Source organism: Leucoraja erinacea, chromosome 19 (genome assembly GCF_028641065.1).
Source record: "Leucoraja erinacea ecotype New England chromosome 19, Leri_hhj_1, whole genome shotgun sequence".
NCBI lineage: Eukaryota > Metazoa > Chordata > Chondrichthyes > Rajiformes > Rajidae > Leucoraja > Leucoraja erinaceus.
Window position 1 is genome coordinate 36,526,616 of NC_073395.1, and position 27,087 is coordinate 36,553,702.

Sequence of the window (27,087 nt, forward strand, 5' to 3'; positions counted from 1 at the left end):
CTTGTGATGTGCGCAGCGCGCACATTATTTCACATTATGTTTTTTGTAATCCTGTCATGCCACCCCCCTTTTTGAAAAGCTTCGTACGGGCCTGCAATTACTGTGAATTAATAGTATTGGTTAATGTCCATCATTATGAACTGTTTATCAACAGTATTAGGATTTCACCTTCACCACCCCTCACTCTTTTCACCTGGCAATAACAAATATTATTGCTTTTCATCTCAGCATTTCCTTTAATTTGGCAAAGCAACTTCTCACTAACCCACAGTTTGATAAATCAACCAACTGCTTATCAAAACCAAAATCTGAAATGTTATAGAATGTTACTATTGTTTATTTTTTAATTTTGTCCTATCTTTTTTTTAAGAAATCCAATATGTATCTTGCTACAATTACTATAAACTGTACCAAATAACTGATGGCTATCAATATTTAAGTGTTCTATTAGTGTTATGTGAAGATCATTATAAGAAGGAAGTTTCATGAAGCAGACTTGTACCAAATGTTTTCTATAGTCATCAGGCATTTCTCAGCTGTTCAGACAATTGGGATAAAACACTGACAAATCAATGATTACATATTAAAGTACACTTTGAACAACAGGAAAGGAATAAAAACCACCAACCTAAATGTCTCATTGTTTTCTAATAAAGCGTTGCGACTGCATGCTTTTATATTGTTCTATCATGAAAGATGAATGATGTTAATAGCAATGATCTTCCAGCATATTGTATGAAGTGGGAGGCAATCACATTATACATATTTCATCACTTGTTGGTGATTTTTATCCTGATAAAAGAAATACTGTTGCCTTTTGTAATGTAGTTCGTGATTCAATGAAAAGACTAAGGAATTTCAAGAGGAAGTAAGCAAATGGTAACAAAAGGTCAATGCCATAGATTAACTGAGGTTGTGGAGAACGGAATAATTACAAATAATCTTATTCCATCACTGTGGCAGAAGTGCACTAGGTGCTGAGGTAGAGGATATCTTTAAGAATGTTAAATTAAAATATGAAGTGTTGCTTGTGTATTTAAGAGACATTCACGTTGGCGTATTGCAATACTTTGAAATTGCAGGAAAGAAACTATGGTGGGAACTATGAATGTTTAAATTAATTTTCTGCAGGGTCTTCTTACAGATACACAAAAGAGAGTAAAACTAAAGATGAAAACTTCTTAATATTCTGTGGGAATTCAGTCAGTTTTGCACTGAAGTTACAGCTTGAGAAGAGTAGAACTTGCCTGGGATTTCAATGAAATGGTGGCAAAAGGATTGTCAGCACATGCGTTGATGCAGAAAAATTACTTGAATTTATATGTTAGTGGACTGCGGAATGAGAGGGCAGAGCCATGGACTATGCCATGAAAGTCAAAACAATAAACATTGCTTCACACGGCAGCCAGTGGAAATTTGAACTTGCTCCCTGAAGTAGCCATGTTTGTAGATTCAACTAAAAGTATAATCTCCAGGCTTTTGCTGGGTTACAGCATAGCCTAATGGGCCTGTCCCACTTAGGTAATTTTTTTATGGCAACTACAGGTGACTAGTTTGTCACCACATGTTCGCCGGCAGTCACCGGGAGTCGTCTCCTCAGTCGCGCAAAAAGTCGTAGCGTCTTTCTGGTCACCGCTAAATTTTCAACGTGTTGAAAAGTTTTCGGCGTGAGTGAGTTTGATGCTGATGAGCGTAGCTTAACCTCTCCTGACGTAGGTGCTGTCGTAGGTTGTCACCAGATGACGTAGGTTGTCGCCGGTTTCTCGGCGACCTGCAACGACTGTGACAGTCGCGCATTAGAGTCAGAGGGGGAGGGAATGTTTAAAGGACAAGATTTTTTACGGGGAGTGGTGGATGCAGTTATGACAGTGCCATTTAAGAGTTTTTTTAGATAATCACGTCGATATGCAGGGAAAGGAGGTATATGGATCAAATGCAGACAGAGGAGATTGGCTTAACTTGACTTCATGTTCTGCATGGTCATTGTGAGCTGACGAGCCTGTTCCTGCGTTGGACGGTTCTGGAACAAATATCAGCAAATGAAGCAGACCTGCCATAATGCCATTTAGCGGAATATCAAGATTGAAGGGCTCAATGGCCTTATAGGTAGAAGCAGCTGGAACTAGAAATCAATGATCAGGAGTGTTTAATTGTGATATCCACCGGGACTGGAACAATAAAATTATTACTTGCTGGAGATTTACAGGCACATTAAACATAACAACACATCAAATAAACATACAATAAATGATCAGTTATGGTAAGTAAACCAGACCATGATAGAGCAAGTCAAAGTATGTTGTGCAACATCAGTAGTGCAAAGTTTATAGCTGTTTGGTGCTTGTGGTTCAGATTGTGCAATGTGGACAACACGGTGGGGCAGCGATAGAGCTACTGCCTTACAGCACCAGATATCCGGGTTCGATCCTGACTACTGTTGCTTGTCAGTACGGAGTTTGTACATTCTCCATGTGACCAGCGTACGTTTTCTCCGAGATCTTCCGTTTCCTCCCACGTTCCAAAAACGTACAGGTTTGTAGGTTAATTGGCTTGTTATAAGTGTACATTGCTCCTAATGTGTGTAGGATAGTGTAAGTGTGCAGGGAGTGCTGGTCGGTGTGGACTCGGAAGGCCGAAGAGCCTGTTTCCGTACTGTCTCTCTAAACTAAACTAAACTAATTGTAGTTCAAGAGCCTGTTGGATGATGGCAAGAAGCTGTTCGGGAGCCTGGAAGTCACGGTTCTCAGGCTCCTGTACCTTCTTCCCAATGTAAGCAGCAAGATAAGAGCATGGTCGGAATGACGTGGGTCTTTGTTGATATTTGCTGCCTGCTTGAGATTTAAAGATAAATACATCAGCTGATAATGATGGGTCTTTTATTTTCCGTTGATAAAAATAATATGGATTTAGGAACAAAAGTTGAGGTATGTTAATGAAATGGGAGGCAAGGGAAGATGACAAAAATAAACACGGGCAACTGGGAGCCTATTAGTCATGCTTCAGCTATATGTAATTTAATTAAGTCGATTTTCAAGATTAAATTTGAGGAATAGCTGCCTGGTGAGCTGTCATCTACAGAAAAGCTCATAGATGGAACTGAGTTTTTGGTAGCAATATGAGAGTATTTGATTGCTGAGGTCAATATTGCACCTTCACTTCTTTACCAAGGGCAACTGGGTTTGGGCAATAAATACCGACCTTGCAGGCAACAATCCTTTGTGTGAGACACAAGGAACTGCAGATGATGGTAAACGTGAGTGAAACACAAAGTGTCGAAGTAACGCAATGAGTCAGGCAGCATTTGCGGAGGGAATGGACAGGTGACATTTCAGGTTGGGATCTTTCTTCAATGTCAAGAATGATGTTGGTCTGGGATTTGCCAAAAGTGGGACCTAGTTCCACTGTGAAGAAGAGTCCCGAGTTGAAACGTCACCTGTCCATTCCCTCCAGAAATGCTGCCTGATCGGCAGAGTCACTCCAGTAGTTTGAGTTTCACGACTTTATGCAGGTTGTTTTAAAAAGGTAGTGAGAGCAAAAGTGTATAGACCATAGGAACGTGCACTTAGAACATGATACAAGGATTCAAAAATTGTACAAATGATGCCGGTTCATTTTCATGATTTCAGTTTGTAGTCATCATTAACAATGCTGCTCTTTGCTCTCAGCAGAATCCAAATGTCAATTAAAGTGAGTTTGCACCAGTTGAAATTAAATAACACTTCTTAAAGATCTATCTTCTTAAAGGAAAACTGCTTTGTGTCTGCAGCAAATGTTTGGGGCCATTTGACACTCATTCTGACCTGGGAATCATCCAAGAAGGAGAGAAAAGGAGAAATTATTTTCTGCTAATTGTACTCAAGAACTGCATGCAGGAGGAGAAAGGAGGATTTGTGTTAAGAGAAGAAAATAAACCACATTTTGGAAAAAGGAGTAGAATATGATGCCATTGCATTGTAATGTGTTCAAGCATAAATAGTGCTCTGCATAGTCAGAATTCCTGAGAGTTTCAAGAATATATTCAACTGGAGAGTTGATGAAATATTCATGCTGATTATTTAATATGCATATGCATTCACTGCAAATGGAATTTCGCAAATTATTGTGCCTTAATCACTATCTGCAACATGTTGACTTGATTTAGACTTGTTCTAAACAAACATTACTCAGGACCATTTTACCCATCTCAATGTGTCATAAGGTCATGAGGTTGTAAGTGGTAGGAGTAGAATTAGGTGATTCGGCCCACCAAGTCTACTCCGCCATTCAATCATGGTTGATCTATCTCTCCCCCATTCTCCTGCCTTCTCCCCATAACCTCTGACATCTGCACCATTGATGGACCATTGATGACACCTGTGTCATTAGCATTCCTTGTACGCCATGAATGAGTCATAGCATCATGCAACATGGAAACAGGCCCTTCGGCTCAACTTGTCCATGCTGACCAATATGTCCCTTGTACACGTGTCCCATTTGCCTGCATTTGGCCCATATCCATATACCTATCTTTTGTACTGCTGTTTAAAAAATTAAGTCTAAAGATGTAATTCAACTTGAGGACAATATTCTAAAATGTGCCTCTTTGGATCATCTCACTTCCATCCATTTTTCCAAACTTTTTTTATGATTGACAACATGGCAATTGTTTGAGCTCCAGTGAAGATTCAAAGGCTGGTAGCACTGATTCCTTTTGAAAGGCTTGCGTGCAGCATCACAGGTGTGGTGTCCCTGGTGTTGCACAGACTCTCCAAGGTGGAATGCAGTGTGTTGATGTCATGTGAGAGCGTGCAGGCTGAAAGCAGACACCTCCACATTATCAGCCATAGTCCAAGAGTTTCAGCACTTGATATATCTAGTCGTGAGTTCAAGCAGTTTTGGTTTCAACGCTGAGTTACTGATGTCCTCAGCTCCCCCCTCCTACCCAATGTTTTCAATTTGTTTCCATGAAATAGAACAAAAATAATAAACTCTCATTATCACACGTCTTGATTGTTAGCAAATATAAACATGTTCTTGGATCTTACATTTCTTATCTTGAGGATTAATTGTCTGAAGCTTTATGTTTAAAAATATGTGTGACGGTGTATTTATCTTCTTTGTCCTCCTGGGTGTACATCCAGAATGATCGTTTATTTAATCATTTAGTTTTAGTTTAGTTTAGAGATATAGCACGGAAACAGGCCCTTCAGCCCAACGAGTCCGCACTGACCAGTGATCCCCGCATGCCGACCCCACCCTACACACACTAGGGACAACTTGTTACATTTATGCCAATTAACCTACACACGTGTATGTCTTTGGAGTGTGTGAGGAAACCGAAGATCTCGGAGAAAACCCACACAGGTCACGGGGAGAACGTACAAACTCCGCACAGACAGCACCCGTAGGTAGGATTGAACTCTGGATGCTATAAGGCAGCAACTCTACCGCTGCGCCGCCATGCAATCCTCAACTCATTCTCAACTGTTATTTTTACATGTTTTCAATTCAGTTCAATTTCAGTTAAAACAGTTTGAACTAATAACACAGACTTTATGGGAACACAGTTAGTTTAGAAAACCCAATAATAAAATGTAAATTGCTTCCTTTCCATGAAAGACAATCAATAATTGCATTAATAATCAACAATTGAAATTGCATTATTAGAAACATAGAAACATAGAAATTAGGTGCAGGAGTAGGCCATTCGGCCCTTCGAGCCTGCACCGCCATTCAATATGATCATGGCTGATCATCCAACTCAGTATCCCGTGCCTGCCTTCTCTCCATACCCTCTGATCCCCTTAGCCACAAGGGCCACATCTAACTCCCTCTTAAATATAGCCAATGAACTGGCCTCGACTACCCTCTGTGGCAGAGAGTTCCAGAGATTCACCACTCTCTGTGTGAAAAAAGTTCTTCTCATCTCGGTTTTAAAGGATTTCCCCCTTATCCTTAAGCTGGGACCCCTTGTCCTGGACTTCCCCAACATCGGGAGCAATCTTCCTGCATCTAGCCTGTCCAACCTCTTAAGAATTTTGTAAGTTTCTATAAGATCCCCTCTCAATCTCCTAAATTCTAGAGAGTATAAACCAAGTCTATCCAGTCTTTCTTCATAAGACAGTCCTGACATCCCAGGAATCAGTCTGGTGAACCTTCTCTGCACTCCCTCTATTAATTTTATGTAAAATAACATAACAGATTCAAAGGTGTTGAAAAGATCACGAATATATATTGAATATCTGAAATGGCACATTAGACAGCACTAAGATCAACAAAATCGAAATCATCTTTCTAACATGGACCAATACAAATATCTCCCATTCCCTCAAATATCAATCCCAATCTCTCAATTTTTCCACTTCATATCTCCCTATTTTAGTTGTCTATTTCCAGCAGTCCATTCCCAACAATCATTATCCCCTGTGTAAACTGAGCAAATTTAAACTGAGCATTCTTTATGAGAGCCTGTGTTCTGTGCCTGTGTTCTCAATTTCCATTGAACCTATTGAAGACTGAGTGATACAAATACATCGATAGATGCTCCTGAACACATCATCAGTGATGTAACCTGGGGTCATTGGGTGTTTCGGGTCTTTCAACATCAGACACCCTCACCCAGGCGACCCAGCCGTGGTTGATCAGACCAGGACTTGTGTTCGGGTGGCATTCGCTCCTCCCCATGGACCTCCTCTCCTGATCCAGAGCCATCTCGAGGCCTTCTCCGCTGCCTCTGTGGTGTTCTTGATGGCCCTTCTCCTCGCCACTCCGTTGATGCCCAGTGCATTCAAGGCTTTGTAGAGCGATTGCCCTGCAAAACCTCTGCAGCCAACCTCGATGGGCATACACCTTGCCTTCCAGCCCTGCTTGCGGCAGTCTATGACCAGTTCTTCATATTTTGCCATCTTCCTCTCGTGGGCCTCCTCCAGAAGGTCCTCCCACGGCACTGTCAGTTCCAACAAGACAATGTTTTTGGTCGCCTCTGAGACCAGGAGGATATCTGGCCTCAGGGTGGTCGTGGCAATGTGCTGTGGAAACTTCAGCTGTTTCGCCAGGTCTACGGAAAGCTGCCAGTCCAGCGCAGTCGCCAGGATTCCTGACGGATTCCTGGCTGCTGTGGTTCTTGGCAGCTGCACTCCGGCCTTCACGAAGGTGATCATCTGGGTGGTGGGGCGTTCTCGTCTTCAGCTGCTGATTCCCATGCTGGTGGCTTCTGCAATGGGTTTGAGAACCTGGTTGTGACGCCATGTGTACCGGCCCTGCCCAAGAGCCTTTGGGCAGCAACTCAGGATGTGTTCCAACGTCCCCTTGCCTGAGCATTGCGGGCAATCTGGAGATTCCGCTTTGCCCCAGATGAAGAGGTTCGATGGGCTGGGCAGGACATCATACACTGCCTGGACCAGGAACTTGATGCACTGTGGTTCAGCCTGCCAGAGCTCAGTCCATGGCCTGCTCCCACCTTGTCCAGGCTCCCTGCTGCCTCAATCCAATTGCTCTGGTACACCTCTCCTCCTCCACCACTGCCCTCACTTCCTCCTGGACCAGCCTGCGCCGCTCCTTCCCCTTGGCCTTGTCAAACTGGGGAGATGGGAAGATTCCCAGGCCTGCTCTTCCCCGAGTCACTGCTCCCACCAGGACTCTGTGGCATATCCGGGACTCTGCTTGCAGCATGGTTTCGCCGGCTCTCCACTTCCTCCCAGTTTGCACCTCCACCCCTGCTTGAGCCACCTTGGGGTCGCTGGAGTCCCTGTACAGCATCACCTCTCTGGCCCGAGTCACCTTGAACTCCTCCTGCAGGGACTTCAGGGGCAGCTGGAGCTTGGTGTTATTTCCGTAAAGGGCGATGCTGCTAAGGCTCCTGGGCAGTCCCAGCCACCTTCTGAGAAAGCTGCTGACTTTCCTCTCCAATCTCTCTACGATGGATATTGGGACTTCGTAGACCAGCAGTGGCCAGAGTATCCTTGGCAGGATACCATGCTGGTAAATCCATGCCTTGAACTTGCCGGGAAGCCCCAACCGGTCCACTGCTCTCAACCAGCTCTCCATCTCCTGACAGGTTGCCTGGGCAGATGCTGTATCCTTCAGGCTGCTGTTAAACACCTTGCCAAGACTCTTCACTGGCCTTTCGGAGCCAGTTGGGATTGGTGACCCTTCGATGCTGAAGCGGAACCTGTCCATGACTTTGCCCTTCTTCAGCACCAGTCACCTTGATTTTCCCGGCTTAAACCTCATCCTTGCCCATCCAATCAGCTTCTCCAACCCCTGCAGGATCCACCTGCCTCCTGGCACTGACTCAGTGGTGACAGTCAGGTCGTCCATGAAGGCTCTGATTGGTGGTTGGCGCACTCCTGACTTGGTCCGAGGGCCCCGGCACTCTGGCTCAGCAGACTTGACGATCATATTCATCGCCAAGGGAACAAGGATCACAGAGATGGTACAGCCTGCGATGATCCCAACCTCCAGTCTGTGCCACTCTGATGTTACTGACCCTGATGAGACTCTCATGCTGAACTGGTTGTAATAGTTCAGGATGAGATCTGCCACTTGGCCCGGCACATGATGCTTGGCCATGACTGTCTGGATCAGCTTGTGCGGGATGGAGCTGTAGGCGTTGGCCAGTTCAAGCCAGAGCACAGTCAGGTCTCCCTTGTTCTCCCTGGCTTCTCTGATGAGCTGGGTCACCACTCCCGTGTGCTCTAGACACCCCGGCACTCTAGATAAGCCTCCCTTTTGCACTGAGCTGTCGATGTAACCATTGCTGGAGAGGAAGTTGGTCAGCCGCCTCGCCACTATGCTGAAGAAAATCTTGCTTTCAACGCTTCGCAAGGAGATGATTCTGAACTGATCGATAAATACAATGCAATAGTAGACGTATTATATTGCTTTAGTCCTAGAGTTTGCAGCCATCTTAAAATTATTGAGGTTCAATTTATCTTGAATAATATTTCCCTAAAGTCATCACACTTGCAAAGCAAACAATCTGAGGCGCTTCAACATGTTCTGATAGTCAAGTACCTTAAACTGTGTATCAGCAAATATAGAAAAATGTGGCGTATTCTATGAATGCATGATCAGTACCTTCCATTATAATGCTGAAATAGGGCTATAAAAATCGTGCTTTCAAATCAAATCACAAAAATAGAGAATTAACATTCTAATTATTTTTAAATCTTTGGAAACTTTTGAACAATAGACCATCAATCTTGGTTATTAATACCATTTAATCATTTTAGTACATGCCTCTTCTCTTAAAAAATGTAGTTGTGCACATATCCAATTAACTGCGATTCAGAGGATGATATGTGCTTCTGGGCAGATAGCCTAATCTTGGATCATGTATCATTGCGTTCTCAAGGTAAGTACAATACATAGCGCATGCATAATGTATAGTCGTCACAAGAATGGAAGAGTAAAGGGCATGACCCTATCATGAGCTAAAACAATATGGAACTGAATAATGATCGTTGGATAGAGTTACCAGCGTGGCATTTACACCAAAGAGTCGAGAAAACATCTCCAACTAACAACAACATTTGGATATTTTTCTTATGATCCTGTGGGAATAACGTTAACTTTAATTTGTGGTGTAAAACGTACCATGTTAGGTTATACATTCAACTGATTCTCATTTCCATTGACTTCAGGAAAAGGAATTTTAGAAAGGTTAAATCATGAGTGGTGATCCGATATCTTATGCCTTTTACAAATGCGAAAATGACCTCAAGGTCCTTTCAGCAGGATTATATTTAGCTCCCAGACTTTATTCTAAAAGCTTGAAAAGGTTTTACTCATACGAAGCTTGATTTCACTCTAATTGAGAAATGTATTTACTGTGGCTCCGCTTCAAGGTACAAGTAATTAGTTGGATGACTATGTGAACTCTTCAGGGTGATCCACAAATTTGTAACAGCAAATCTTGACTCTTGTTCAATTCTGCATCATTTTCTGGATTAATGCCTTGTGTGTTGTTGTGCTTTAACTTTGATTAAAAGAGCAATCTAAATTAGTTTGGGCAGACACAGAAAACTGCAATGCTGGTTTATAAAAAAAGACACAAAGTGCAAGAATAACTCAATGGGTCAGGCAGCATCCCTGGTTTTGAAGAAGGGTCCAGACCTGAAAAGCCACCTATCCATGTTCTCCAGAGATGCTGCCTGACCCACTGAATTACACCAGTACTTTGCGTTTTTAAATAGGAATAGGAATAGGAATACTTAATTGTCACATGTGACTGGGCACAGTGAGATTCTTTGCTTGCATACACAATGTATACAAATAGCAGCCACTTACGGTGGTCACAAAGTTACAAAGTATGCCAGCTCCCCTTTTTGTCCCTCCCCCCAACAGTTCCCCCATGCCAGGTCACCATTGTCCTTTGTCCCCCCCCCACCTCCCTCACGACGGTCCCCCCACGCCGGGTCCTCCATTGTTCTTCCCCCTCCTTCACGGTGGTCCTCCACGCTCTCATCGGCCTTCGACCATAGGCGAGGCTTTACCGCCGCTGAGGCCCCATCGTCATGAGGCTTCACCGCTCCTGCCGCCGAGGCCTCACCGCTGTCGACGCCCCACTTCACGCCTCCGTGATACCCGACCCGGGCTTTACCCGCGAGGCCCCGGCCAGGCCCCGACCTGAGTATCTATGCAGCGATCTGGAAGGCATCGAGACCGCGGCGCCTCGATAAAAGCCTCCGGCTGCGTTCCCAGTCCGTTTGGGTGTAAGTTGGTTGTAAGAGATGCTCTGTTTCAAAATTAAACAATCCTGTAAAACGTGGTGCCTACGTAACTCCCTATTAACAAAACAGAAACTGTAAAAATAAAACTGTTCAGACCTCATTTTGTGAGGTTTTGTTAGATGAAATGTCAGGAGAGTCTTGCTTCAACAAAGAAACTGTCATCTCTACACAATATATTGCCTAATTCTTCCGTGTACATCTGCCATTCTACCTGTTCCTGTTTTGTCTTAATTTGTTGTTTTCTCACAGGAGGAATGTTAATTTACTTTATGTGGACTTGCAGTCAGGCAGCGAAGCTTGAGAGATGGATGCGGGGTCCTGAGAGAGTGAAGGTAGTGCACAGGAAGGGAATGGGTAAAAGCCTCTGGTCACGGTGGCGCAGCGGTAGAGTTGCTGCCTAACAGCGAATGCAGCGCTGGAGACCCGGGTTCAGTCCCCACTACGGGTGCTGTCTGTACGGAGTTTGTAGGTCTCCCCATGATCTGCGTGGGTTTTCTCCGAGATCTTTGGTTTCCTCCCACACTCCAAAGACGTACAGGTTTGTAGGTAAATGTAAAAAAATTGTCCCTAGTGGGTGTAGGATAGTGTTAATGTGCGGGGATCTGTGGTCGGCACGGACCTGGTGGGCCGAAGGGTTTGTTTCCACGCTCTATCTCTAAACTAAATTAAACTCTATGTATGGTCAAAGTAGAGAGAGCTTGATGCATTTGAAAATGGAAATAATCAGTGTTTGGGTTTAGGGCTCAGGAAAGAGCAGCAATCTCTGGCCAGACGTTGATGTTGCAGATTAGCGGTTGCTCATATGATTAGAAAAGGATTGTGAAAATTGCTGTATGTATAGAAGAAGGTGGTATAAGCAGTGACAAGCAGTGTAGTCATGTAGTGAGCAGGCTACAAAGCATGAAGAGGGGAGATGGGAGGCAACGGGTCAGATCAACCAAAAGGTTTCAATTTGGAACATGTGGACAGAATTAAACAGTAGAACTGGGATGAGAGGTGTGATTAGAGGTATGACTGTGATGGGGGTTGTTGGGAGATGGTGACTTTTGATGTTCGTGTTTGGGGTTAGTGGGCTTGGGGTGTTGAAGCACAATTTGTAGACATGCATCAAATGTACCTGAACACACCTTCATGCATGAACCGCAGAAAGCAGGGAAAATAAAGATCAAAGTTTCTACATTTTAACTAATGCTCTTGTGTTGCCACGATCTGTGGGAATTAGGAGTGATGGGTCAAACACATGCACATTGTTTAATTTAGAAAGACAACACTGTGGCCGACCGAGTCCTCACCGACCGTCGCTCATCTGTTCACACTAATTCTAATTCTACATTATGCCACTTTCTCTTCCACTCCTTACACACTAGGAGAAATTTACAGAGGCAAATGAACCCACAAACTCGCACATCATTGTGATGTGGGAAGAAACCAGAGGAGCGGCATGGCGGTAGAGTTGTTGCTTCACAGTGCCAGAGACCTGGGTTCAATCCGGACTATGGGTGCTGTCTGTACGGAATTTATACATTCTCCTTGTGACCACGTCGGTTTTCTTTGGGTGTTCCGGTTTCCTCCAGCACTCCAAGGACGTCCAGATTTGAAGGTTAATAGACTTCAGTAAGTTGTAAATATTGTAAAATTATCCCTAGTGTGTGTAGGTTAACGTATGGGATGATCACTGTTCAGCGCGAACTCGGTGAGCCAAAGGTCCTGTTTCTGTGCGGTCACTAAAGTCCAAAGAGTCAGAGAAAACCCTTCGGTCACAGGGAGAATATGCAAACTCCACATGGCAAGCACCTGAGTTCAGGATCGAGCCCGGGACTCGGGTGCTGTGAGGCAGCAGTGCCACTGTGCTGCCCCTGTCTGATTTACTTGTGAAAATCGGAGAAGTCGCACAATCAGTGAACATTGAAACAATTCCTTAACTCGTATGCTGGGAAATCAATTCACAGAACTTGCAAATTAATATATTTGACATTGGAGCAAAATCTCCACTCATTGGAGATATGAGGGTCAAGGTACAAGTGGCTAACATACTTATTCTCCCATAGAAAACACATATTTTCATTCTGCCATTTTTCTCTCTTGGGCAAAACTCATATGCGGTTATGAGAACTGTTGGAATTATGTTCAAAATGATTTCAAAAATCTTGGCCTTGGAAAACTCAGTAATCATGTTATAAAAAAATGTAGTCCAAGTGTTGTTAAGATTCTGCTAACACTTCCTCAATAGATAGCAGTGAACATTTTTAGACATCACGAATCATCATACAGCATGGAAACAGGCCCTTCGGCACAACTTGTCCATGTTGACAAAGATACATCATCTGTTAGTCCCCTTTGCCTGCATTTGGCCCATATCCCCCTGAACCTGTCCTATCCATGTACCTGTCCAAGTATCAATATATCCACCCCCCTCTGAGTGAAAAAATTGTCCATCAGGGGTCCTATTAAATATTTTCCCCTCACCTTTGCCCTATCATCAATAAAGCAGGCAAATAATCTTGTCTTGGCAATTACTTAGTTCATATTTCATATGACAGAGAAGGAGGTAATTTGGTCAAGTCTATGTTAGCTCACGGGGAAATCCCATTCTCCAGCTATTTTATCCTGCTCTCTATTCTCCCCACATTCCCATCTATTCTATCACCCATCTAAACTGGAGACAATTTTCTATTGATCAGGCAACCTACCAGTCACCATGTATTTGTATGTGGGGGAACGGGAGCGCTCAGGAAACAGAGTCACAGGGAGAACATGCAGATTCCGCAGAGACAGCGGCAGTATTCAGGATGGAACCTGGGACACTGGAACTGTAAGGCCACCAATCTACCTGCTTTTAGTTTAGAGATACAGCGTGGAAACAAGCCCTTTGGCCCACCGAGTCCGCACCGACCAGCGATCACCGCACATTAACACGATCCTACACTACACAAGGGACAATTTACATATTTCATACCAATTATCCTACAAACCTGTACATCATTGGAGTGTGGGAGGAAACTGAAGATTCTCGGAGAAAACCCACGCGGTCACGGGGAGAACGTACAAACTCCGTACAGACAGCACCCATGGTCGGGATCGAACCCGGGTCTCTGGCACTGTAAGCGCTGTTATGCATCAACTCTACCGCTGCCCCACTGTGCCAGCAACAGCTTGTGCCGTTGAATTTGATTTTGATCCAGTGATCCCATACACTACAAATATTCCAAGACAGGTGTCTGCAGTGGCAAGATTAACATCGCACCTCATATTTTTTTTTCTGCCAAGCCCACCAATTCCATTGCTGATAACTTACCGCCGACTGTTTTTTAGCATTTCAGATTAATGTATGCCTCAGAAGGCAGAACAACTTGAGGGTGACACAGTCATCTTTTTTCATGACTTGATGAATGCATTCTTTGTAAAATATTTTATCTTAAGGGTGGCAGTGATTTACTGCTAGATCAGAATATTGCAAAGCATCTTGATCTTCAAAATTAATGATTGTTTAAAATATGCCAGTATTCTTGACAAATCTTTACAAATTCATATTTAGTTTTGTGGAAAATATCAGTTATAGTTCAATCTAAGCTTTTGCAATAAACCTACTCCCCCTCAACCATGACTCTTGCAGGGAAAAGTCAACCAAACCCGAACACCTCCGCTCGGTCCGCAATAACCAAGCTGACCTCCCGGTGGCTCAGCACTTCAACTCCCCCTCCCACTCCGTCTCCGACCTCTCTGTCCTGGGTCTCCTCCATGGCCACAGCGAGCAGCACCGGAAATTGGAGGAACAGCACCTCATATTCCGTTTGGGGAGTCTGCACCCCGGGGGCATGAACATCGAATTCTCCCAATTTTGTTAGTCCTTGCTGTCTCCTCCCCTTCCTCAGCCCCCCTGCTGTCTCCTCCCATCCCCCAGCCTTCTGGCTACTCCTCCTTTTCCCTTTCTTGTCCCCACCCACCCCCGCCCCCGATCAGTCTGAAGAAGGGTTTCGGCCCGAAACGTTGCCTATTTCCTTCGCTCCATAGATGCTGCTGCACCCGCTGAGTTTCTCCAGCTTTTTTGTGTAACCTCCGAACAATTCCTCTGTTGCTAGTGAGTCAATAAGTCTCTCGTGTCATAACTAATGGCTTTTGTATTTAAGTGTTCATGAATTTCAACTTCCCTTTTAACTAGCCATCGCTGCACGCAACAAATCTTGAAGGCAGCACATTTCTTTATGGCTGGAATCGGACTCTGTTCTGCTGTCAATGTGTACCGTCTTTCTCAATATCCTTTCGGAGTCATGGATATTGGACCTGCCTGCATGGGGCTGGCGTGTCTGCACAAGTCCAGAAAGACTGAGAACTCCTGAGATGAGACTTGTTGCAGTCAACACATAGGCAAAGACCACCATGCTTATCGTTTAGGAATCTTCCTTTGTCCTGCTGTTGGCACTTTCATACGTAAATACCTCTGTATTTTTCTGTCTATCCTTCACCAGTTTTAGACTTAGCGGGAAAATATGTGGGAAGGCCCATGGTGAATAATTACAGAAAGGTTGTTACAGAAGGGTTTTTCTACCTGAAACTGTTGACAGATAATTGGCAACATCTTCTCTTAAGTGTACATCTATGTAAGATTGTGATTTATATTCAAACACAGTCCAAACACATAATGATTTAAAACTGTCTGCGTTAATTAGAAACTGATCAATTGTACATATAATCTTGCATGACATCAAACAGCATTAAGATACATATAATGGGTGGATTTTTCTGACAAGGTTATAAGCAATTCTGTTGCAATAGCCAAGAGCAAATGTTGTCATCTGCAATTTGTTTTGCAGTTTAGATTGAATGGAGTTTTGGGTCATATCCATAGTCATTGCATTAACTCAATGAACTAAACAGTAGTAAAGAAAATAGATTTTGTGCATGAATGATTTCTTTATTTGACATTATCAAATGCTCCTTTATGGGTTGTGCTGAAATGAGCTCCTAGACACTTTCTCATATTTTCTCCTGGACTGAGACTCAATCACTAAACATCATTCCATTTTCTCGCAGATATCATTCGGGCTGGACTTCCCTTCATAGGGAAGTTGAGAGGACATGTTGCAGTTGAATAAGATGTTGATGAGGCCACATTTAGAGTATTGTGTTCAGTTCTGGGCACCGTGTTATCGGAAAGGGCACAGAGAAGATTTACATGGATGTTGCCTGGACTCGAAGGTCTGATCTATAGGGCAGGATGGGACTCTATTCCTTGGAGTGTAGGAGTGGTGATCTTACAGAGGTGTAGAAAATCATGAGAGAAATAGATCGGGTAGATGTACAGAGTCTCTTGCCCAGAGTAGGTGAATCGAGGACCAGAGGACATAGGTTTAAGGTGAAGGGGAAAAGATTTAATAGGAATCTGAGGGGTCACCTTTTCACACAAAGGGTGGTGGGTGTATGGAACAAGCTGTCAGAGGAGGTAGTTGAGGCTGGGACTATCCCAACATTTAAGAAACAGTTGGACAGGTACATGGATAGGACAGGTTTGGAAGGATATTGGCCAAACACAGGCAGGTGGGACTAGTGTGGCTGGGACATGTTGGCCAGTGTGGGCAAGTTGGGCTGAAGGGCCTGATTCCACACTGTATCACTCTATGACTCTATGATACAGCCTCCAGCTTTGGAATACACAGCATGCTTCCATCTATACCCCATGATTCATAAGCAGGACAACCTACCCTGATGTGGTTTTTGGAGATACAAGGAACTGTAGATATTGGTTCACAAAAAAAGACACAAAATGCTGGAGTAATTCAACAGGTCAGGCATCATCTCTGGACAGCGAGTCTGAAGAAGGGTTTCGGCCCGAAACATTGCCTATTTCCTTCGCTCCATAGATGCTGCTGCACCCGCTGAGTTTCTCCAGCTTTTCTGTGTACCATCATCTCTGGACAACTTGTTAAGATGACGTTTCAGGTCAGGACCCTTCTTCAGACTCGCTGATGGGGAGGAGTGAGAGAGGAACAGAATTTTTGTGCCTGAGAGAGGAGGAGAACTTCTTCAGTTTAGGCATTACTTGAAGAGATTTTGCAGTGAAAAGGAGGTAGAAACAGCAGATGCTGGTTTAATAAAGAGGAAACAAAGTGCTGGAGTAATTCATGGGTCAGGTAATATATCTGGAGAATACCGGTAATGACGTTTTGGGTTGACCCTTTTTCAGACTGACTTGATTCTTGCTCCTCTTATTATGTCTCTTCCTACGTATCTCAGTGATAAAACTAATGCCAATTTCCACCCACTCCCCTTCTCAAACACCTTGCTAGGCAACTGCAGGGATGCCTGTCTTTTCATTATTCCCCTTCCTACCATCCAAGGCAATAAATGTTTTTTGCAGGTTTAGTTTAGTTTAGAGATACTGCGCGGAAACAGGCCAGCACACTTATACTATCCTACACACACTGGGGACAATTCACAATTATACCAAGCCAATTAACGTACAAACCTGTGCTTCTTTGGACTGTGGGAGGAAACTGGAGATCCTGGAGAAAACCCACGTGGATCACGGAGAGAATGTACAAACTCTGTCCAGGCAGCACCCGTAGTCAAGATCGAACCCGGGTCTCTGGCGCTGTGAGGCAGTAGCTCTACCGCTGCGTCACCGTGCCGCCCATGAGCAGTGATTTAATTGTTCTTTATCCTGTTTCATTTAGTGCCCTCCAGATAGGCTTGTTCTTCATTACAGAAACAAACCACAGGTCGGGTTAGTTTTCAGAACCCCTCTGTTCAGTCTGAAAATGGTTACTTTTATTTTTACTTTAATTCTTTGTTCAAATGTCACTTTGAACATTCTGTCTTTGGACTTTTACCCTGTTTCAACAAAGCACGATATCATCTCAAGCAAATGCGTCTGATCTTTCTTCGAGGCATGTTGCAGCGCTGTGCATCCACCATTAAATTGAACAATTTCAGATAAACAGCCTTTCCAATTTGAATCCGAGCAAGCCAGCTTTGATGAAAGATTGTCAATCTGTAACATTATCTCTGATTTAGTCACAAGGAACTACAGATGCAAACAAAATAACACTACTTTATGTGAGAGGCAAAGAACTGCAGAAGCTAGAATCTTGTGTGAAACACAAAACGCTAGAGTTACCCAGCGGGTCAGGCAGCATCTCCGGAGGACACGGATAGGTGATGCTTTGGTTTGGAGCCTTCTTCAGACCACATACCATTATCGCAGATTTCTCTCTTCATTGGTATCATTTAAAAATTTAAAAATAAATTGGATAGGCATATGGATGAGAAGGGAATGGAGGGTTATGGTACGAGTGCAGGCAGGTGGGACTAAGGGGAAAAAAAATTGTTCGGCATGGACTTGTAGGGCCGAGATGGCCTGTTTCCGTGCTGTAATTGTTATATGGTTATATGGTTATATGGTTATTGCTGCGGCTAGATTTTGTGATACTTTCGACATTTTTTTTCTTTAAGAGCAGGAGTATTTTGTATCACAGATTCCAGCATTGGCTACGTTTCCTCCGTTCTTATTAATCTATATATCTCCTCCAGATGAATCAGCAGCAATTAGCAATACATCTCAATCCCGCCATAAGGAGAACCTTCAGCAACATACTGATCCCCCCATGGTGCAGCACAGGAGATCCTTTTTCCCTGTGGTTAGGCTTTTTCCCTGGGGCTATCAAATTGTACAACTTCTCGCCCTTCTGTTGTGGGGCAGACTGACTCCCCCCTACCCATCATCTTTGCACATTATTCATCCTCGACTTTTCCACTCGATAATTTAATTTCATGTTTGTGCAATATTACATATGTGCTGTGCAATAACTGGTCGCATTATTATTATTAATGCACATGACACGTTCAATGCCTTGTAACTGTATCTTTTGACTGTTGGCAGACCAATTTCCCTCCTGGTTAAATAAAGTTATCTCATATCGTATTGTATTGTAGCAAGTTGATCACATTCATTCAGCACCACGATCACTTCAGTCATTCTGCCCCTCTTGCTGTCTGCACTAACAAAGTCATTTATTCTTGTTTCTTTTTGAGATCTCGGCATCACAAACAAGGCCAATGTTTTTAGTCAATCTTTCATTGCCCTTGAAAAGAGGTGGTCGGCGACTTTCCTGAATAATTGCAGTCCTTCTGCTAAATGTACTCCTACTGTGCTTTTGGATAGGAGTTGCAACATGGTATATGGATATGCAGGGAATGGGGAGATGTAGATTATGTGCAAGCAGATTAGAGTTGGTCTTGCCACCATGTTCGGCACAGACGTTGTGGGCTGAAGAGCGAGTCCCTGTGTTGTACAGTTCTATGTGTATTTAGACCCAGCAATGATGAAGGCCCACAATGGGGCCTTGGCAGTGGTGAAGCTGCAGCGGCGAAGCCTCGTGCGTCAACCCGCGGTCGATGGTCGTTGAGCGCATTGGGGGACCACCGTGAGGGGGAAGACCAATGGCAAACCTGGTGATGTGGGGACCGCCATGAGCAGGCGAGAACAATGGACAATGGACAATGGGGAGGGAGGACGGTGAATGGGAAGAGAACAAAAGACAATGGGGACCCAGTGTGGGGGGAATGCTGTGTGGGGAGCCCGTACTTTGTAAATTTGTCAGTGCTTTAGATGGTGGCTGTTTGTATACCTTGCGTATACACACAATAAATGTTGCTGTGCCTTGTCACATGTGGCAATAAAGTATTCCATTCCAGTGACATATTTCTAAATCAGGATTGTGACATGAAGGGCGATTGCATGGATGGAAGTGTTTCCACATACCTATTGTCCTTATCCCTCTTGGTAGTAGAAGTTGCAAATTTGGACTGTGAATGTTCAGGTGCTGATGGCGTGCCAGTCATCACGTTGGTGGCTTTGTTTCTGAGGGAGTTGAGCTTCTACAGAGCTGTTGCTGCATAACTCAATGATTCAATGATCAATGATGCAATGATCAATGATTCAATGATACTTTATTGTCACATGGGTACTACGAAATGCATTGTTTTGCATGCAACATAGTAGAATCATACAGCAAACCTCACCTAGGCAGTATACAAGTGTCGCCACGTTTTGGCACCGCCAGATTAGCAAATGTTCACCGTGCAGTCCCATCTACTGCCTGTCGCGGCACGTGGCAGTAGCTGCCCCACCCCCGCCCGCCTCGCTTGATGCCCCCCTCTCCCCACTGCCAGGTCCCCCATCATTCTCGGTGGTCCCCCCCTGCCGGGTAGCTCTCACTGGAAGAGTAGTGGGGAGTATTCTGTCACTCCTCTGGCTTATGTCATGTAAAAGGGGGAAAGACCCTACAGTGCTGAGGCCTGAGTCTTAGATCTGCTCTTGTAGTCATGGGCGCCGCAGATCTATATGTCTTTTTAAACATTATTTAGTGTATGTTAAAAGTTGGTGTAAATGTTCTCCGGTTTGTTTTCTGTGGGGTGAGGGGGAGGGGGAGGGGGAGGGGGGGAGGGGTGAGGGGGACGGGGAACTTCTTTTTTTCTGTTTTCTTACCTTGCCAGAGATGTGATTTTTTTTGTCGGATCACATCTCTGGCCGATCTGTGGCCTAACATCGATGGAGCTGGAGGCCTCCTCAGACTGAATTAAGCCCCATTGCAGGGCATGGACTTAACATCGTAGCTGATCCCTTGCCTGGGTTCGCTCCAAATGTGGCCTGCGGACTTACCATCGAGAACTCGCAGCCTCGAGAGAGGCTGAGTCAGGAGCTCCAACGACGCTGAGGGCTGACTAACCCCGACCTGGGGTCCTATCGCAGGCGCGGGGGAGCTGACACCTCCTCGATGCAGGAGGGCCCATATGCTGCTGGCTACGGGTGTCAAGATCGTCCCGTCAACGGAAGGCTTGAGGCCCCCGACCGCGGGAGAGCATTGAAGGGAAGAGATTTGAACTTTTTTTCGCCTTCCATCACAGTGAGGAATGTGGAGGAGTTACTGTGGTGGATGTTTATGTTAAAATGTATTTTGTGTGTTCCGTTGCTTTTTATTTGTATGACTGATTTGGCTGAATGAGATTCCTCGTATGTTGCAAAACATACTTGGCTAATAAAGTATTGTGGTGATTGTGATTGTGATGGCATTATGTGGCCAGTTGAATACCCAGTGAATAAATGGGCCTAGGGCTCTGCTCTGCATAATTTCTGCAGTGAAATTCTCGTGTTGGGAAGATGGACCTCTGTCAATCATAACTGTCTTCTTTGTGGAGGTATGATTCTAATAATGTCAGTGATTTCCCTATTACAGGTCCACCATCGAATTTCCGGTAACTGGTGTCTGGACAAAATTACAAGAGCACACTTGAAACCCTCCCCCTTGTCCTCCAGATGTCCCCCTGAAAATGGGGCAATTAGTCGCGCCCTCATAGGGACATCTGCGCCAATTGGTGGGTCAAATTTGCTGCCTAAGGCCGGGCCTCTGGTACTCCCGCCCGGCCGGAGCTGACAGATCCGTTCCCATAGCCGACCTGAGGCCGACTTTGCAACCGGTATCTCAGTCCCCCGAGGGCATGACCTCTATTGGTCCGGCAAAACAGTTAATATGGCAAAGCTCTGGAACTAAGGGTGTCAGAAAAATCGGTGGTGGACCTATCTGGGCATTTGGTGCTTTAATATAAAAATAATGTGTTTTACCAACATAACGTAAGTGTTATGGACCTGTTTTTAGGCGACTGCAGGAGACTATGTAGTCGCCACATGTTTGCCACAAGGTTGCCACATGTACTCACCTTCATGGTCGTGAGGAGTTCCCGCATTCCGGGAACTAGTCGCGGCCTCATTATGGTCGGCGAGAATTTTTCAACATGTTGAAAAATTGGCGGTGACCAGAATGAAGCTGCCATGGAGAGTAGTGCGAATTCTCTTGCCGTAGGTGGGTAACCAGGAGGTCCTAGTGGGTTGCCAGGTGGTCAAAGGCTGTCGTAGGTTCCCATGGGTTGTAACCGGTGCTGATCGATGAATTTCATTGGCTCATTGGGAAAAAAAACGTAAGCAGTAGTTTTCAGAACCAAGGATAACCGCCCGGTAATGTTAATGTCCGCCGAACTTCACAGCCGTGTATCTCTGGCTTCTTAAAAGTTGGCTCCACTCCTTCGCCCTCCCTCGCCCTCCTTCGCCCTCCTTTGCCCTCCTTCGCCCCCCTCTCCTCCCCTCTCCCCCCCTCTTTTAAAGGACTTACCATACACTGTGCTTTAGCCGTCTTAATTACAGCGCAAACATTCCTGTTCATCGCAGTATCATCTTCACTTTGCAACATGTGAATTTCACTCAGACAGCGCTCCCCCCCCCATTTGCCCTGTTTTTCAGACGTCTGCCGGCAACTTGACAGTCGACAGCAATCACCTGAAAAATCGCATAAGTGGGACAGGCCCATTAGATTGTTGATCTTCCACATTTGGGATGTGAGTCTCACTATATATATATATATATATATATATATTAGACCAAGTGCAGATCTGTTGGGTCTGTTCCCCCAACGTGCGGTTATTGGAGGGAGGCGGCATGCAGCGTCACACACACTAACTATTCCCCCCCCTCCTCCGCACACACGCTAATTACCCCCTTGATATTATATTAATATTATTCATTTGCTCCTTTTACCCCATAACCACACTATCTACTGAGGCATAGCCCCCAACGCAGTCACATCTAGAGGGGGGGGGGGGGGGGGTAGAGAGTGAGGGCAGAGAGAGAAGGGGCAGAGAGACAGAGAGAGAGACAGAGACAGGGAGAGAGGGGCAAGAGGGAGAGGGGGGTGGAGAGGAGGAGAAGAGGGGGGGTGGGTGAGGAGGGGAAAGGTGGGGGGGAGGGGGAGAGGGAGGGGAGGGAGGAGAGAGAGAGAGGAGAGGAGGAGGAGAGAGGGGGTGAGAGTGAGGGGGAGAGAGAGAGGGGGTGTGAGAGGGGGGTGGGGGGAGGTGGGGAGCAGGGAGGGAGTGAAAGGGTTGAGGGAAGGGGGTAGGGGGTGTGGAGGGGAGGGGAGGGGGGTTTAGGGGAGGGAGGGGGGGGGGGGGGGTGGAGGGGAGGAGGGGGGAGGGGAGAAAAAGAGGGGAGAGAGAGAGAGAGAGGGGGGAGAGGAGGGGGGGGGGAAGAGGGGGAGGGGGGAGGAGAGGAGGGGAGAGGAGAGGAGGGGGGAGAGAGAGTGCCTTTTTATTTCAACCCAAACCCCCCAAACAACCATTTGCAGGCAGTGCCTTTTTACCTCAAACCAACCATATTTTCATTTTCAAACCACATTAAGGGCACTCACAGTTGAGTAGACATGTGTTCAGTGTTATTCAGAGCTCAGAGAGACGTGACCTCCATCTTGCAGAGACTGAGTGAGGTACACCACGTCCTGGTTTTGTAGTCTCTACTTCTCCCTCCAGCAGGGGCAGCAGAGAGAATGGTGATTAAAAAAAAACAAACATTAATATCTCTCTGATGTTTCATCGATGGGAAAAATCCTCTGGCCCAGGAAGGCAGACGTGGGCTCTGAGCGAGGTGGCCAAAAATGATGGCCGTAGGTGGCGCCGTTCTCTCGGAAATCGCAGCACAATGGGCCAAAAGCGGTCAAGATCAGACTTTTAGTAATATATAGATAGATATATATTTTAATAGAATTAAAAAATCATATTTCTGCTCTCACCCATGGGTATGTAAAATTAATCCTAGTTTTTTCCCTAACATTGCCTAGTCAATCAACACCCACTGCTATCATTTCCATGAATATGCTGGAGATTTTGTGTGAGAAGTCTGAGCCTTGGGGATTGGAACAGGCGTAAAAAATTATTCTGCCCAATTCCTCTGCCTGTTCAATGTTTCATCAAACTGACAAAAGCAGTGGTTCTGAAAAGTACATGATGTATTAGGCGATGCTGTTGGCTTCTGTGTAAAGAATCAGAATTGGAAAGTTTCTTTGCTCATCAACACAATGTTTCACTAAAATTAAAACCAAGGAATAAACTTCTGAGCAAAAAGATTTTGGGTGAGATCAATCAGTAAATGATAAACAATGGTAATACAAATATGATTCCCTAAGATAGACACAAAAAGCCAGAGTAACTCAGCGGGTCTGAGACCATCTCTGGAGAAAGAGAAAAGGTGATGTTTTGGGTTGAGACCATTCCCTGTTATGCACCTTTACTGCAATAGTAGTTCAGTGATTTACATCAAGGATAAACATACAGCAACACAGATCCTGTGATCTACTTTAGAAATCTTTCCCAATGTTCCTCTAATATTATCAGCGCATTCAATATATTCTGCTTTTGATTAGGATAGATGGAACCTTGGCTTATTCAATTTACAGTGCTGTTTAATTATTAGATTCAGATTCAGATTCAATTTTAATTGTCATTGTCAGTGTACAGTACAGAGACAACGAAATGCATTAGTTGAACTTGCCTCTTGTAACGCACTTCCAGGTAACTAATATTTTTGATATTATTGTACTGTTATTTTTTCTGCAAAATTAAGTTCAAAGTCTGAAGCTTTATGTGAGCTCTGGGGAGAAGGCAGGAGAATAGGGTTAGGAGGGAGAGATAGGTCAGTCATGATTGAATGGCAGAATTCTGCTCCTATCATTTATGAACCTTGACCTCACAAAGAGTTCCGTCTGCAACACTATGAAGACTTACAATTAAACTTACTTCTAATTTACAATTTTTGTAAAGCCTGAAAGGATGTGACTTTGCTAATTCTGCCTTTAGCCCTATATTTAGTGTGACCTTGCATGGATTGAGGAACATATTCGGCTAAATTCAGACGTTTCAATAAACATTCATTGCAAGAGCAACAAAGACAGACACAAAATGCTGGAGTAACTCAGCGGGACAGGCAGCATCTCTGGGGAGAAAGAATGGGTGACGTTTCGGGTCGAGACCCTTCTTCAGACTCAGAACTAGCAAGTTGGTGCGTAGCAGGATTGGGAATATGGACCCTATGGATTGGATAGTGATGTTGGGGAAGAATCAAGCCTGACAGAGAGTACAGTGATGATGATAGTGGGAGATCCATCTAACCTGCTGCCACCCCAATCCTTATTTTTTATTTAGTTTAATATTGTCATGTGCACCGAAGTACGGTGAAAATATTTTGTTTGTCTGCCATCCAGTCAAGGAAAAAACTATACATGATCCAATCATCACCGTGCAATCTGTTGGGCCCTAATCTTCATCTCTACCTCCATCACACCCAATCTACCAGATCAAACCCTGCCACCACCATTGGTATTTAATTTCCCAGTGGAGAATATGAAGTAGTCTAGTTTTCACAGGGGCTAGGGGCTAGCAGTCTGGGATGGTGATGCCGGAAAGGAATAACATTCTGACATTTGAATTGTAATTGTTTATGGCGATGGGGAAATTAGACGAGTTGATTGGGGATCAACTTGGGAAGTGGCGATCACCAATATGAGTAATGATGATTGGGTGGGAAGGATTGGAGGAGGTGAGAGAATGGGTGACGATCACGGCCGTAAGATGTGATGGCAATGGTGGAGAGGCAAGGAAATTGGGGGTTGGCTGATGAGTGATCTAAGGATGTGCGTGGTCAGGACAAATTGTATATTGGGAGATTGGAGGGTTATAGCTTGCACAATTTTGTTAGATTGGGGAATGATGAATTTGGCAGTGGAGGGTTGGGACAGCCAGGATAGACACTGTCATTCTGGTGAGTTCCATTGTCTGGATAACTAATTCTCACCTAGCACACAGCCAACACTGGACTACTTCCTTTATCGTTGTTAAGTTTTTGCATATCTTTCATTCATTTGTTCTATATCTCTCTACATTGCCGTCTATATCTCTCGTTTTCCTTTCCCCTAACTCTCGGTCTGAAGAAGGACTTGTCATCAAACGTCACCTATTCCTTTACTCCAGAGATATCATTTGGTCCGCTGAGTTACTCCAGCTTTTTGGGTCTATCTTTGGTTTAAACCAGCATCTGCAGCCCTTTCCTACACACTGTTTATTACTATTGATTTGTTGAGTCACTGATTGTAGCTTATACCTGTAAAAGGTAAAATGTAACGTTGCTTGGCTGTTTAACATAAGGGATGTTCAGAGATCAGTTTAAGCCATCATCTGCAGTTCCTTCATACACTTTAGGACAGTCAATGCGGTCTATTGTGGGAATCTGTGGAATGGAGATGGAAAGCAAGATGTTAACTGAGAATAGTTATTCCTGGTTCATTGTAGTCCTAGTTGCCACACACTGCACCAAAAGACGAATTGATGAGGAGTAATTCCCATCCATATACCTCTCTCATGAAAATTGTGTCAGAGAGGCCAATCTGCAGGGCTCCCTTTCATCACACACAGAGGAGCCTGGTTGAACTTTCGGAAATTGTCATGATCATATTTCAAAAGTGAAATTTCATTTGGATATTGTATGAAAAAAGTGCAATTTAATTTTTATAACAATCTTCAAAGACGGTAGTCTTTCAATTGAATCCTCTTACTCCACCTTCTCCCATATTCAGTTTAGTTTATTGTCACGTGTACCGAGGTCCAGTGTAAAGCTTTTGTTGTGTGCTCTCCAGTCAGCAGAAGGACAATACATGATTATAATTGATCCATTTACAGTGTATAGATACATGATAATGGAATAATGTTTAGCGCAAGGTAAAGCTAGCAAAGTCCGATCAAGGATAGTCCAAGGGCCATGAAAGAGGTAGATAGTAGTTCAGCACTGCTCTCTAGTTGTTGTAGGATAATTCAGTTGCCTGATAACAGCTGGGAAGAAACAATCCCTGAATCTGGAGGTGTGCGTTTTCACACTTCTGTACCGTTTGCCTAATGGGAACGGGGAGAAGAGGGTGTGGCCAGGGTGCGACTCGTCCTTGATTACGCTACAGGCCTTGCTGAAGCAGGGTGAGGTATAAATGGAGTCAATAGGTTTGTGTGATGATCTGGGCTTCATCCACAATTCGCTGTAATTTCTTGAGGTGTTGGATGGAGCTGTTCCCAAACCAAGCTGTGATGCATTCTGACAAAATGCTTTCCATGGTGCATCTGTAGAAGTTGGTGAGAGTTGAAGGGGACATGCCGAAATTCATAAGCCTTCTATGGAAATAGGTGTACTTTCTTAGTCGTTGATTCAATATAGGTGGACCAGGAGAAGTTGTTGGTGATACTGACCATGAGGAATTTGAAGTTTTCAACCATCTCTACTTCGGCACGCTAAGTTTTAAAATGCATTTGCTAGTTTCTTCAAGTTACACCATGCTCATTTTTGGGGCCACTGATATTGCTTCTATAGTGCGTGGAAATGCAATGATATGCTCTGACTACCTAGGATAAAATTTATAAATACTGAATTTCACAGCAATGTGTGTCATGTGAAGCTGCAGAACCTTTCTGTAGTTGTGTTCATTCCACCACATGGTTTCTAAGGCTCAAAGCAATATCACAG